Raw genomic sequence first — 13,091 nt, forward strand, 5'->3', positions numbered from 1 at the left:
AACTCTCTGTGGCCCACATACTAGCTTTGAAACATCTTTCCTCATTAGAGCTATATGTTCTCCACCCACACCCTCACAGTCCTTACCCACCTACGTGATGTCAGTCCAACCCTTTCTCCTATATGCTGCAATATTAAACTCTGAGTAAAAGAGCATGCAAATCAATCAATCAATCAATCAATCCAATGCCTAATGCTGAAAGAAATACTTAAAAACACAGAGAAACATGCCATCAGCCAGACATAAGCAATATCATGACAAAATCCTGGAGCCGTCGGGAAAACACCACCAAAGCATTAAGTTTCCTGTATGCGTTTATTTTCCCAGTTGGTTACTTACAATATACTGCTCATTTTGCTGAAGCACTCTATTTTTTTAAAAATTAAAATCCACAGAGGGGTACCTGGGTGGCTCAGTAGGTTGAGCATCCAAGTCTTAATTTTGGGTCAGGTCATGATCTAACGTTTCTTGAGTTTGAGTCTGCATCTGAGCTCTGTGCTGACAGTATAGAGTCTGCTTGGGACTCTCTCTCTCTCTCTCTCTCTCTCTCAAAATAAATAAATAAACTTAAAAAAATTAAAATCCATTGCATTTTCAAGTTATTTTCTTTTTCTCCTCTATCCTTTCTACTTTTATGCTTGCTAAATTTATTATTCTAAATCTTTATGTTTCCTTTATCCTATTTTCTAGTGGATACTGGTCAAGGAGTAATGAGAAAATTAAAAATAACAAGGCCATAACTATCATTAATTAAGTAGTTACTAAGTGCTGGGATAACCTTGTGAACCATTACCCCTATTTTACTGGTGAGGATTAAGGTTTAGAAATGTTAAGCAACTCTTGTTTTGTAATCCCAGCTCAAAGGTCAAAGTTCCTCAGGAACTACCCTCAACTAGGACAGATACCTCTTTAAATGTTCTTATAATCTTGTAACATCTTGTACATTTCCTTCATACTTTTTAGGAGAGTTTGTAACGTTACATTTATTTGGATAATTAATTGATTCAAGAATTTCTCTCCCAAGACTCTGAGTTAGAGGATAGCAGAAACCACGTCTGTTTTTGCTGTTACTGAGCCTGATACACAGTAGGGTTATAATACATATTGAGTGAATGAATATTGGAAGGACTTGCTTAGTGAGTAAATGAGTTCTTATCTGTCCAATTCCAGAATTCAAGAGGTTTAGTGTAGGCAGCTAGGCTGCTGTTTTAATGAAATCCTAGGTGACAGAATATGCAAAGTTCTATATAAAGTGCAACATTAAGTCCTGCTAGCTGAACTGCCTGGGTTTAATCCCTGACACCAGCAGTGGATTTTTTAGGCTGTTTCATCTTGGACAAATTACTTGACCTCTCTGTGTGTTGGTTTTCTCATTTGCAATAGAAATAATAATGAACTCACCTTATATAATTATGAATCTTAAATAAATGTATAACTCCTCAGATGAGTACCTGGTATTTAGAAAGTTTTGTATATGTGTCAGATATTATTACCATTCAGGAATTTAGCACAGGAAAAAAAAAAACACTCATTCAAAGAGTCCTATGTGATAGTATTTATTCATTGACTCAAACCCCCTGTTCTTGTCCTTCCTAAAGGAGGATCCTAGAGATTTAATCTCAAAGATGTAGCCCCAGGTTTTTCACTGTCAAACGGAAAACACCCAACATGAGTCCATCTTGAGATTTTTACTTTAAAAAAAAAAAAAATTTTTTTAACATTTAATTCATTTTTGAGAGAGAGACAGAGCACGAGTTGGGGGGTGGGTAGGCAGAGAGAGAGGGTGACACAGAATCCAAAGCAGGCTCCAGGCTCTGAACTGTCAGCACAGAGTCCGATGTGAGGCTTGAACTCATGAACTGAGAGATCATGACCTGAGCCGAAGTTGGCCGCCCAACCCACTGAGCCACCCAGGTGCCCCAATTACAAATATTTTTTAAAAAAATATCTAGTATCCTTCCATTGGGCCCACATGCTGCACAATCTTTATCCATAGTGTGGAATGAGGCAGAGTGATCAGGGGCCTGACCCAGAGGCCCTCCGTCCCATATTTCATCACAGCCTGCCCCTTCTTGGCTGTCTGGTCTCTGGGAAGTCCTTAACTAGTTTTTGTCTTCTTTCCTCAACTAGAAGACAGAGATGACTTCAGATTGCTGCACTGGTTAGATGAGATAAAGTTCTAAAGAACCTGATAAGTCGGAAATGCTTAGTGAAAGTTGGTTTTCTGTTGCCTCCTGCCTTATTTTCCTTTTTATAGCTACTCAACCAGAACTTAACCAATACTCTGCTGTCCTTTTGTGCCTCCTCTGATCAGTTTTTCAGATGACCCTTCCTATGGCCAGGGCCATCAAGTGGACGTTGCCACCTTCACATTTTCTAGGTCCTGCCAAGGCTCAAAGTGATAGAAGCAGAGTAGTAGAAGAGTGAGACATTCAATCAAAACACCTGAGTGGGAATTTGTCTCCAGTTCTGCTTCCGAGTGGCTCCTTGATTTTGAGCAAGCTATTTAACCTTTCTCTGGGTTTCCTTTTGGGCATCTGTAAAAATGAGACTAATTCTCCACGATGTATATTTTGGAATCGTGTCTTCCTTCCTGTGTCCTATCTGCTCATATCTGTGTCATAATGGCAGCCACAGTGGTACTGTTTTCAGTTTACCCTTTTCAAAGCCTTTCATATCTATTGTGTTATTTGGTAACCGTATCAAAATTGTGAGGGATTCCAGTTGGGCTGTCACTCTGTTTCCAGATAAGGAAATTGAGTTAAGAAAGAGAGAGGATATATGACACGGCAACATCACAGAGAGCCTAGAATCCAGACATATTTTACTGTGGCCTGTCAGACTTTCCGGGGATGCATGTCATTGGGCAAAGTGCTGGCAATGCAGCAACCGTCACCTACAGTCACCTACACAGGCAAAGGTAACTGATAACTAAAGCAATAGATGCTGATGAGTAAACCGCAGTTCCTTTTCATTTTATTGATGAGTCTGCGAAGAAAGAAGCCCTTTTTCTTGGGTGGAATTCATTGTGTGAGGTCGTCCCATCTCTTACGGATTCCATGAAGAGCTTCATGAGAGAAAGAGATTAATTTCACTTTGACATCATTACTTCAATTTAATGTAAGCACTAGCCTTGGGATGGATGTCTTTCAACAAGGGTCTCTTTAGATTCTAAATTATTCATGTTTTCTGGTATTCTAAAATTTTGAAATTCTGTAGGGCAACAAAAATCCAAGTTGGAAATTAGCTTGCTAAGTTTCCTTCTGAATCCATGTTTTAGGTCTGGAGGTATGAGAAGTACACAGAGTTTCAGTTTCATTTTTAGTGAAACTGAGACATAACAGAATTTACTCCAAAGCTGTGCAACAAGAATAAGAGAATAAGAATGTCTGGGTTAGTTTGTATTTTTCAAAAAATCTACGTTTTCCTAGGACTTTTGACAAGGCCTTTAAGGAACATTCGCATTTTTAAACATGTGTATTCGCACAGTTTAAACATTGATAAAATGGGAAAAGGTGTCTGTCGTGTGAGAAGTGACCTTTCTGTCTGTCCCTCTTGCTGTATACCGCCTACCTACTTCCCATCTCCTCCCCAAATAGCTAACCACTTATCAGTTCCTTGTTTATCTGCTTAAAGATCTTTTTCACGTACGAAATAATACAGTACAAATATATGTGCCTTCTTGTTTTACCCTTTTATATACGTTATGGCATACAATGCATAATAACCTGTACCTTCTTCCACTAAGTCTATGAGCCGTGCATATCAGTACATCGTTTCCTTATTCTTTCCTTATCCTTGCAAACTGTTTGATTCTGTGAATGTATCAGAACTTACTTATCCAGTTCTCTAGTGGTGGACAGTTAGTTACTTCTGATCTTTTCCTTGAGGAAATGAATAGCTTTGTTCATGCGTTATTTCACGTAACGAAAGGAGCGTATCTTTAGGACAATTTTCCTTAGCTGCTATTGGTGGATCCAAAGGCATGTGCATTTGTAATCCTCCACAACAGTGGATTTTTGCTAATCTGATGAGTCAAAGAAGAAGATATTTTGCTATAGTTTTAATTTACATTTTTGTTAATATGAGTCAGATTGAGCATTTTTCCTTTGTGTAAAAGCCTTTGCAGATACAAACTCGCATGCTTGATCATTTGCTGATTTCCTCTTGGTTGTTGATGGTTTTCATTTAGTGCAAGTACAATAAATAAGCATATATTTACCATCTCTAAAGTTTGCTATGGGGTAGGCTTCTCTTTGAGGAGAAAGTGGCCATTCTTATCTCCCTTGTATTTAAAGCTACAGATGATTAGTTTTGGCAAACCCTAACGAATCATGCATCTTTTTATCATTTTTAAGATTTGGCCAAAGTTGAATTGGAACAAATAGAAATATAACTATACCCAAAGTCCTTATCTTTCCCCTGCATCCCCCCATATGGTTGAACTTTTCCCATTATATTTCAAAGACACAATTACAACTGAGACAAACTCCTAGTCTTTCTTCCTTCGTGAGTAATTTCAGAATCATTTCACCAGTCCTTATGAGAAGAACTGGAAGAACTGATAATGTGAAAAGAAGAAAAAAAAAAAAGGAACAGAATCTGTCTGCAACAGAATCAATCTAACACTACAGCTAAATGATTGCTCTTTTTTTCCTTAGATATTTGAAAACAATTATTTTTCCATTGATCTATTATTTTCAGAAATTTGAAAAATCGTGGCATGTTCTGAGTTTGCTGAACATGCTATAAAATTAGCCTATTGACTTCCCAAGACATTAATTAGAAGAAAAGGGAAAGCTAGAGTGTGAAAGGAGAATGAGACTGCCTATGCACTGAATATTAATGGATTGATTGATTCAGCGTGTATTATTGAGCTGCAGTTATGAGCCAGGCTTTCTACCGGACCCTGAGGATGTGTGTTCGTAAACAAGAAGGGCATGCCCTTCTCAGAGCTTGTGTTCTAAACCAGTCCCTCTGTATCCTGATTACAGTGAGATTCACTTGGGGAAGCTTCACAACAGTCCAGTGTCTGAGCCCGTGACAAGAAACTTCAGGGGTGCGAGTTGGGAACAAATATTTTTCAAAACTCCCCAGATGACGCTAAGTGAAGCTGGAGTGGAAAATCACTGGTGAGCTATACCCCAGAGATGGCTGCGAAACCACAAAGTATTTTGAGGAGGAAGTGGTCATGGAAATTTTGATATGATGTAACGTGAGCTGCATAGCAGCGACTTTGAAGCGTTCTTGGTACAATGTTTAACTTATAAGCAATAAAGCCTTAAGACCGGCATTTCAACTTAGAGATAACTTGGAAGATAGAAGAACAGGTTAAATGACACCTCCAGGAAAAATATCAGACAAACCCAGATTGTGGTACTTTCTACAAGACTAATGGCCTGGTTTCTTTAAAAAAAAAGTCAATGTTGGGGCGCCTGGGTGGCGCAGTCGGTTAAGCGTCCGACTTCGGCCAGGTCACGATCTCGCGCTCCGTGAGTTCGAGCCCCGCGTCGGGCTCTGGGCTGATGGCTCAGAGCCTGGAGCCTGTTTCCAATTCTGTGTCTCCCTCTCTCTCTGCCCCTCCCCCGTTCATGCTCTGTCTCTCTGTGTCCCAAAAATAAATAAATGTTGAAAAAAAAATTAAAAAAAAAAGTCAATGTTGAGAAAAGCAGAGAGGTTTGGAGTGAGATGGGGACTGATACAGATTAATAGAGAATAACGAAACAACCACCAAACATAACACCTTGATTACATTCTCGTTCAAAAAAATCTTTGGGAATAAGTTTTGGGGACAATTTAGGAAACTTAAGTATTTAAATATATACTAGAAAATAAATGATATTAGTTAATATTGTTGATTTTTCATAGGTGCTTAGATATATTATCTACATACAAGAATGTCCTTATTTTCAGGAGATGTATGCTAAAGTATTTAAGCATTTAAATTTAAGGGTATCAGCAGCTTTCATGTGGTTTTTCAACAACACATATAGATAAGCAAATATAGTCACATTTTTTTTCCAAGAAAATTTTTATTTATTCATTTTGAGAGAGAGAGAGAGAGGGAGAGAGAGAGAATCCCAAGCAGGCTCCACGCTATCGGTGCAGAGCCTGATGCAGGGCTGGAGCCCATGAACTGTGAGATCATGACCTGAGCCGAAATCAAGAGATTCGGTCGTTCAACCTACAGAGCTACCCAGATGCCCCATCGTCACACTTTTTTAAGGCGTTTGAAAGAAAGTGAAGTATTAAAGATGAGACAGGCTGCTGCATAGTGATGATAATTTAATTAACTACCATTGATTGTATGTGCCAGATATCATACTAATGACTTTATATGCATATTAATTCATTTTAAAACAGGCATTATTATTTTAATTTTACAAATGAGAAAGCTGAAGCTTGTAATAAGGAAACAACTTAAGTTCACACTGAGCCAGAATTTGAACCAAGTTCATCCTGTTTCCATTGTGGGTGATCTTGATTATTAGGCAGCATTGCGGCACCTCCAAACTGTGCTGTAACCACTTATGTGGTAACGAAAAGCACACAAGCTTTGAACTTTCTTCAATTACAAGAGTTATTGCAATGCATATCCATCTAATGTTTATGTGTCCGCTCTATGGACTGGATCCTCCTTAGTTAGACCATAGTTAGGCCCACCTGGGTCCAAATCTTGGATCTGTCATTTGTTAGATGTTTGTTCTTAGGCAGTTTTTAAAAACACCCCTTGGTTTTAGTTCCTCTTCTGTGAAGATGGAGATAATATTAAGCGCTTTGTAGGATTTTTATCCAGAATAAATATATACAGAAAGCACTTAGCACAATTGCTGACATACAGCCAGTCCTTAATAAATGGTGGTCACCACCCATCCCTCTACCTTTTTAAAAATTTAGTTAGAATTAAATGACTCATGGTTATACAGAAAAACTCCTGATACTCAACATGGTTGCCAGGGCTGGATCCTTCAATCATTAACTATCAATTTGGCATCAGGGACCATGGCTTTGAATCTCTAAAACCTGCAACAGGAGAATGCAACTCATATTCACAAATATGTGCTTATTAGTATTAAATCATCAGCATAATAGTCATTATGATTCATTTATTAAGGCCGTGAGTTTATCAGACCTCTGCCTTCTTTTAATTAGCAACACCACAACACTGATAGAAGCAGGTCATCATGAAGCTGAACACTTCAAAATGAGCTCTATCTGTCCTTGACTTAGGTAGCTGAGCATCTGACATCTTATGAGTCTAATACATGGGCACAGAGCAAAGGAAAGTCCTTCCAAAATCTCTCTTGGAGCCAGCAGGCACACACTGGCTCAGAATAGCCCTGGACTGTTCCATGTCCCATAGGATCTATAACTCCACCTACTTTATGGACAGGCTGGTTTGATAAAAGAGGAATATTTTAGGAAAAGTGGGTTTGGTGAACTACATAGTAGATCAAAAGGTAGCAATCTTTTCACTTATTTATTTATTCAATAGATATCGAACACTTACTATATACCAACTATTGCTGTGGGCATTGGTATTATAGATAAGGTCTTTGATCACACGTACTTTTTAATCCTAATTATTCTAGTAAAATTTTTATTCCAAATTTAATTCTAATAGTAATTACATAAATGGATAAATAAGATAATGTTAGAGAGTGATAATATGATCCTAAGGTTTCTTTGAGGGGCCTCTTCATTGTTAGAAACGACCTAGAATTAACACCTATACTGGCAATATTCATGACTGACTCCTTGTCCTTCAGGTCTTACTTCAAGAGAAGCCTTCCTTGACCCCCGCTCTGAGAAGGCCCCATAGCTGTTCTCCATCTTAGGAATGATCACTGTCTGTGATGATTGGTTATTTCCCTGTTTTAAGCGTGTCTTGCCCACCTGGAAGGAAGCGCCATGATAGAAGGAACCTTGTCTGTTTTGCTCTCGTTGGGTTCCCAATGCCTCTTACAGGATCTGGACTGTGGAAGTTTCTCAGTAAATATCTGTGAAATTAGGGCAACCAACCATTCCAATTTGCCTGGAACTGAAGATCTGCCCAAGACTTATGGTTTTCAGTGCTAAAACCAGCACAATCCCAAGAAAATGGGCATGGTTGGTCACCCTACATGCAATGCATATATGTTGGATAAGAAATTAGCCCCAGACCTTCCATTATTGAAGTTGAATGTCAGGTCTCATTAAACCAGACCCAGAGCAGAGGTGTCACTATGCTATGATGCGATTACTTGTAGCCACTGCCTCCAGTGTGGCCACGGCTTAGGGAAAAGTGAAAGAAGCTTCCCAGGGACTCTCAAATGTCATAATCACTATAATAATGTGCACATTGAACTCCAGGGAAAGGATATGCCCATAATCATAATGTTAGTGGGGTTGGGTCAAGTCTTTCACTCACTTCTGATCCTCTTCAAGCCTCTTGGCTAGCTGCTATCTAGATGGAACTAGCCTAAAAACCAATAATTAAAAACTTAATATGAAGGAGCATTTGACAGCTAGAAAACACCTCTGAAATCATCTCATCCAATTCCCTCATTTTACAGGTGAAGAAACTCTGAATCTGAGTGTTAAGTTCTTTAGCGGAGAGCCAAGCTTTATAGGATTCTTTTTCTTTGTTCCCATGCTAACGAGAGTCCTTTTGAAATATTGGTCACTGCTCTTGCTCTCTAGGTGAGAAAATGTGTCCCTTCCACTGTTTGCTTTCAACTAGCTGTCCTGTTTTGCATTTCTTTCCTCATTTTATGTGCTCTGGAACAGCTTCTGCTAGCCCTTTTGGCAAACGACTTTTTTCAATATACTGGTTGTTTCTCCTCAAAAGAATTCCTGTTTAACAGGTTCAAATATTCCCTCTTCCTTGAAGCATGGGTTGATTACTCTGAGATTTGGAGTGAAAAATTTTCAGCACTATGTGGTTTGAAGAAAGAAAGAAAGAAAGAAAGAAAGAAAGGGAAGGAAGATGAGGAAAAGGAAGGAAAAAGGAAAATCTAAAAACTTCTGTAAAAATTTTTAGGGACTAATAAACAACTTACTTGTCAGGTGAGAATTTCCTGGAGCTTATGTCATTGAGATATACATTAAAGGATTGGCTTTGGCATTATATATGGGTTTCTCCTTACCAAGGGAAAGACATAGATCAAAATTCACATTCACTTTTATTTTGTTTTGTGTTGTGAATCAAAAAATGATAATATGTCTGCCATTAGCCTTAATGCAAGACCAGGGGCAGGACTAACCCAAATCGCATCTATTTAGAGATATTTTAAAAACATTCTGTCCTGGTTCAACTATTTTGGGAAAAGAATACAACTTAATGTTAGCATTTAAAAAATTTTTTTAATGTTTATTTTTGAGAGAGAGAGAGAGAGAGTGCAAGCAGAGGAGGGGCAGAGAGAGAGGAAGACACAGAATCTGAAGTAGGGTCCAGGCTCTGAGCTGTCAGCACAGAGCCTGATGTGGGGCTCAAACCCACAAATCACAAGATCATCACCTGAGCCTAAGTCTGACACTTAACCAACTGAGCCACCCAGGTGCCCTAATGTTAGTATTTTGGAAGTTAGAAAGTTTGGATTCATGACTGCCTTTTGTAATAGCTGGTGTTTAACTTTTAACTTAGGAAGGAAGGACATTTCAAAAGGAGTTTATGAAATCTTTAAAAAATCACAACAAAACAAAACAAGACAAATGTTTTATTTATCTGGGGAAACTTTATCCAGACTGAGATATTTTATTTGACCCTCTGTTATACATTTCATGCTATGAGAGGTGTGAGGTTCATACCTCCATAGAGAAGGCCTTGTCTTTCTCAGGCCTATTTCCTTACAAGCTTTTTCTTAGGAGATAATCTCTTTTAAATTGTTGAGCAATAGTCTGGACCAGAGAATTCCTCTTCTTTTCCAACTCTTCCCAAACTCCACATCTATAAGTAACAGCAGTGTCCTTCCACCCCATTGACTCGTCCAAACACATCTCCAAACACATACTTTGACTCTCTCAATAGACCTGAAGTAAATGGACCAATCCACGAATAGGGAGACCTGTCAATACATTCAACCTCCACTTCCCTTTATTTCTTGACCACTCTTCAGAGACAGCTAATTGGAGACAATTATGTGAATAATTGTAGATTCTAAAATTATCACTAGTTAATTCCAGACCCTGGAAACGTTAATCATATGCTAGTGGTGTTAGTCTGCAGGAGATTCGACTTTAAAGCAGGCTTCAGTCAAGAATCAAAGCTCTTTTGTGTGTTTACTCACAATATGCCTCACCGTATGAGAGGGGGTACATACAATTACATCAGAAAGCAATATCAACCGTGTGAGATGTGTAACATTATTTACCAAATTTTTCACAACTGACACTTTTGTATAGTGAGACCAAATGAAACTCTCTGGACTTTTGGTTGACAGTTACACTTTATAAATGTGATTAATCAGTGCACAAAACAAGGTAAAACAGTAACTTTACCATTAGAGATTTCCTTAAAATGTAAGCTTTAAATATAGACGTTTAAGGTTATGCAGTATAGCTATATGAAAATATCCAGCTTTAATTACAAAAATTGGGGGTTTTTTTGAAAAACTTAAAAAATAAAATAAAATTATAAAACTTGTGTACTCATCACCCACAAATGATAATAATGGACATTTTGTCATAGCTGCTTTACGTCTTTCTTTATGAAAGAAATCAAACACTATACAAAAAATTGAAGCCCTCTTTGCCTCCTATCCTAGTCCCCTCTCTACCCCTTTCCAGAGATAACTGTTCTAATTCGCTAGTGAAACACACTTAAACTATATGATCTGCTCTCTTTGTTTTTGTGCAGAAAATCTATTTAGCATTATGTTTTCTATAACAGTATCTAAACATATATATGGAAATGCTGGCTTTACTATGGAAATAATATTATTCAACTGTCAAAATAAATGGATACTTTACAAAATTAAACTTCACAAAATTATCTAGAAATCACAACTATGCTGTAAATATTTTTAAAAAAATGATATAGTCTTATGAAAATCAATTATTTTAGTAGATGAAAGAGAAAATACCTTAGGTGTATGTTTTCATAATGATGACAGTAACTGCTTATTAGAGAAGCTTTTTTGATCAACATAATTTCTTTTTTTTTTTTTAATTTATTTTAAAGAGAGGTAGAGGAGCGCCTGGGTGGCTCAGTCGGTTGGGTGGCCGACTTCGGCTCAGGTCATGATCTCGCGGTCTGTGAGTTCGAGCCCCGCGTCAGGCTCTGTGCTGACAGCTCAGAGCCTGAAGCCTGTTTCAGATTCTGTGTCTCCCTCTCTCTGACCCTCCCCCGTTCATGCTCTGTCTCTCCCTGTCTCAAAAATAAATACACGTTAAAAAAAATTAAAAAAAAAAATAAATAAAGAGAGGTAGAAAGGGAGAATCTTAAGCAGTCTCCATGCTCAACACAGAGCCCGATGAAAGGCTTATTTTCACAACCCTGAGATCATGACTGAGCCAAAACCAAGTCAGATGGTCAACCAACTGGGCCACCCAGGCATCCTGATCAACATAATTTCTCGAATATACTTTATGGAGTCTGATTGATACTTTACAACATGGTTACTTTAAAGATAAAGCAACTAAGAGTTTACTATTTTATTATCTTGAATATTAAATAAGACAAATGGTAATAGCAATATTTAGAGAATTCTAATGAAAAATATGAGCAATTTCTAGAAAATTCCCCTTTATCATTTCCTCAAGGAGAATTTAACAGAGAAAGTTTGTCATCAATATTTGAAAACAAATTGTACTTCTCCAATGTCAAAGTAGCTCCATAGATTTCACCTTTGCAGAAATAATTAGGAAGTAAAATCGTGTAGTTTTTGAAGTTTTGGGCTTATCATCCAGGCTCTTTGACTTGCATAACTTTGTTATTATCTTGTTGGATGGTCCTGGAGAGATCATTTAATCTCTCCAGAATTCAATTTCCTTTCATAAATGCCTTGGTTGGTGGCATTGGGGTGGGGAAAGATTAAAAGAGATGGTCATTAATATTTCTACCAGTTCTAAAATTTTATTATTCTATTATTAATTTTCTCCATTCTCCTTTCCCATTCAATGTTCTAGGACATAGATTGGTAATTAGTCAAAACTGAGGGGATCTTCTAGCAAAATAATCAGGCTTAACTTTAAAGGGTAGAAGAATTTGAAACAGAAAACCTTTTCTTAATTCTTTATAAGATCAACTTATTCACAAGAAAGCAGACAAAAACCACTAGAAAGAGAAAATAGAAATACATTTATATTTACTACTCACTATAAAGATTTTATAAGATTAATACTTATCTAAATAAATTCATGTTAAACAAAGTTGAATTTATACTCAAAATAGCATTACATCTTGTCAAAATGATGCACGTTGCAGGTTATGAAATATTTGTGCAGAAAATAATAAGTCACTATATATTATATAACCAATGGAGATGATGAGATTGTCTCATAACCTTATGATCAGGCCAAGGTATATTACTTCTCAATACCAATATCCCTCCTGAGGGTATTAGAAATAATTACTTCGTATGAGTAAATGAGAATTGGCAAATGAGTGAAACAATAATGCTGATAAAGGAAAAATAATAACTTTGCCTTTCAACAGTTCTTATCTAGTATAAATGAAGATACCGTAATTTTTTACACCTCCCTAGGGGATTTTGAAAACCTACTACATTTCCCATGTGGTCGTTACATTCTTTTGTACAACCTTAAGTAAGGTCTGGGAGATAAAAAGTCATGGTGATACAGGATCACATGGATCTGTGGAAGAGAGTTCCCTGGAGTTACCTTTTCTAGTCAATTCCTTTGTCCTTTGGAGTATCTTCTTGGCAGAGCCGAATGAACGACTATCGTTAATATTTTTAGTGATCCCAGGAAAGGAAAATATATGCCTCTGCAATGACAACTGTCAGAAATGAATGACCCTCACAGACCCAACGTTCTCCCTAAATGAGATAATGGATATGAAAGAACATTGTCAACTATAATAAATGCTGGGAATTACTATTGAGATGACCATTCCAAGACTGACCCAAACATGTGTTTCATCACAAAAA

General features: G+C 37.4%; 1 protein-coding gene across 2 annotated transcripts in view; it reads left to right on the plus strand.

Annotated features, from left to right (window-relative positions):
• The window catches only part of RASGEF1B (RasGEF domain family member 1B), a 563,026-nt gene that overhangs the window by 506,364 nt on the left and 43,571 nt on the right, over positions 1–13,091 (plus strand). The gene's annotated exons all lie outside the window — the stretch shown is intronic.

The sequence above is a fragment of the Herpailurus yagouaroundi genome, unplaced genomic scaffold (assembly GCF_014898765.1).
Source record: "Herpailurus yagouaroundi ecotype Mexico unplaced genomic scaffold, PumYag 28, whole genome shotgun sequence".
NCBI lineage: Eukaryota > Metazoa > Chordata > Mammalia > Carnivora > Felidae > Herpailurus > Herpailurus yagouaroundi.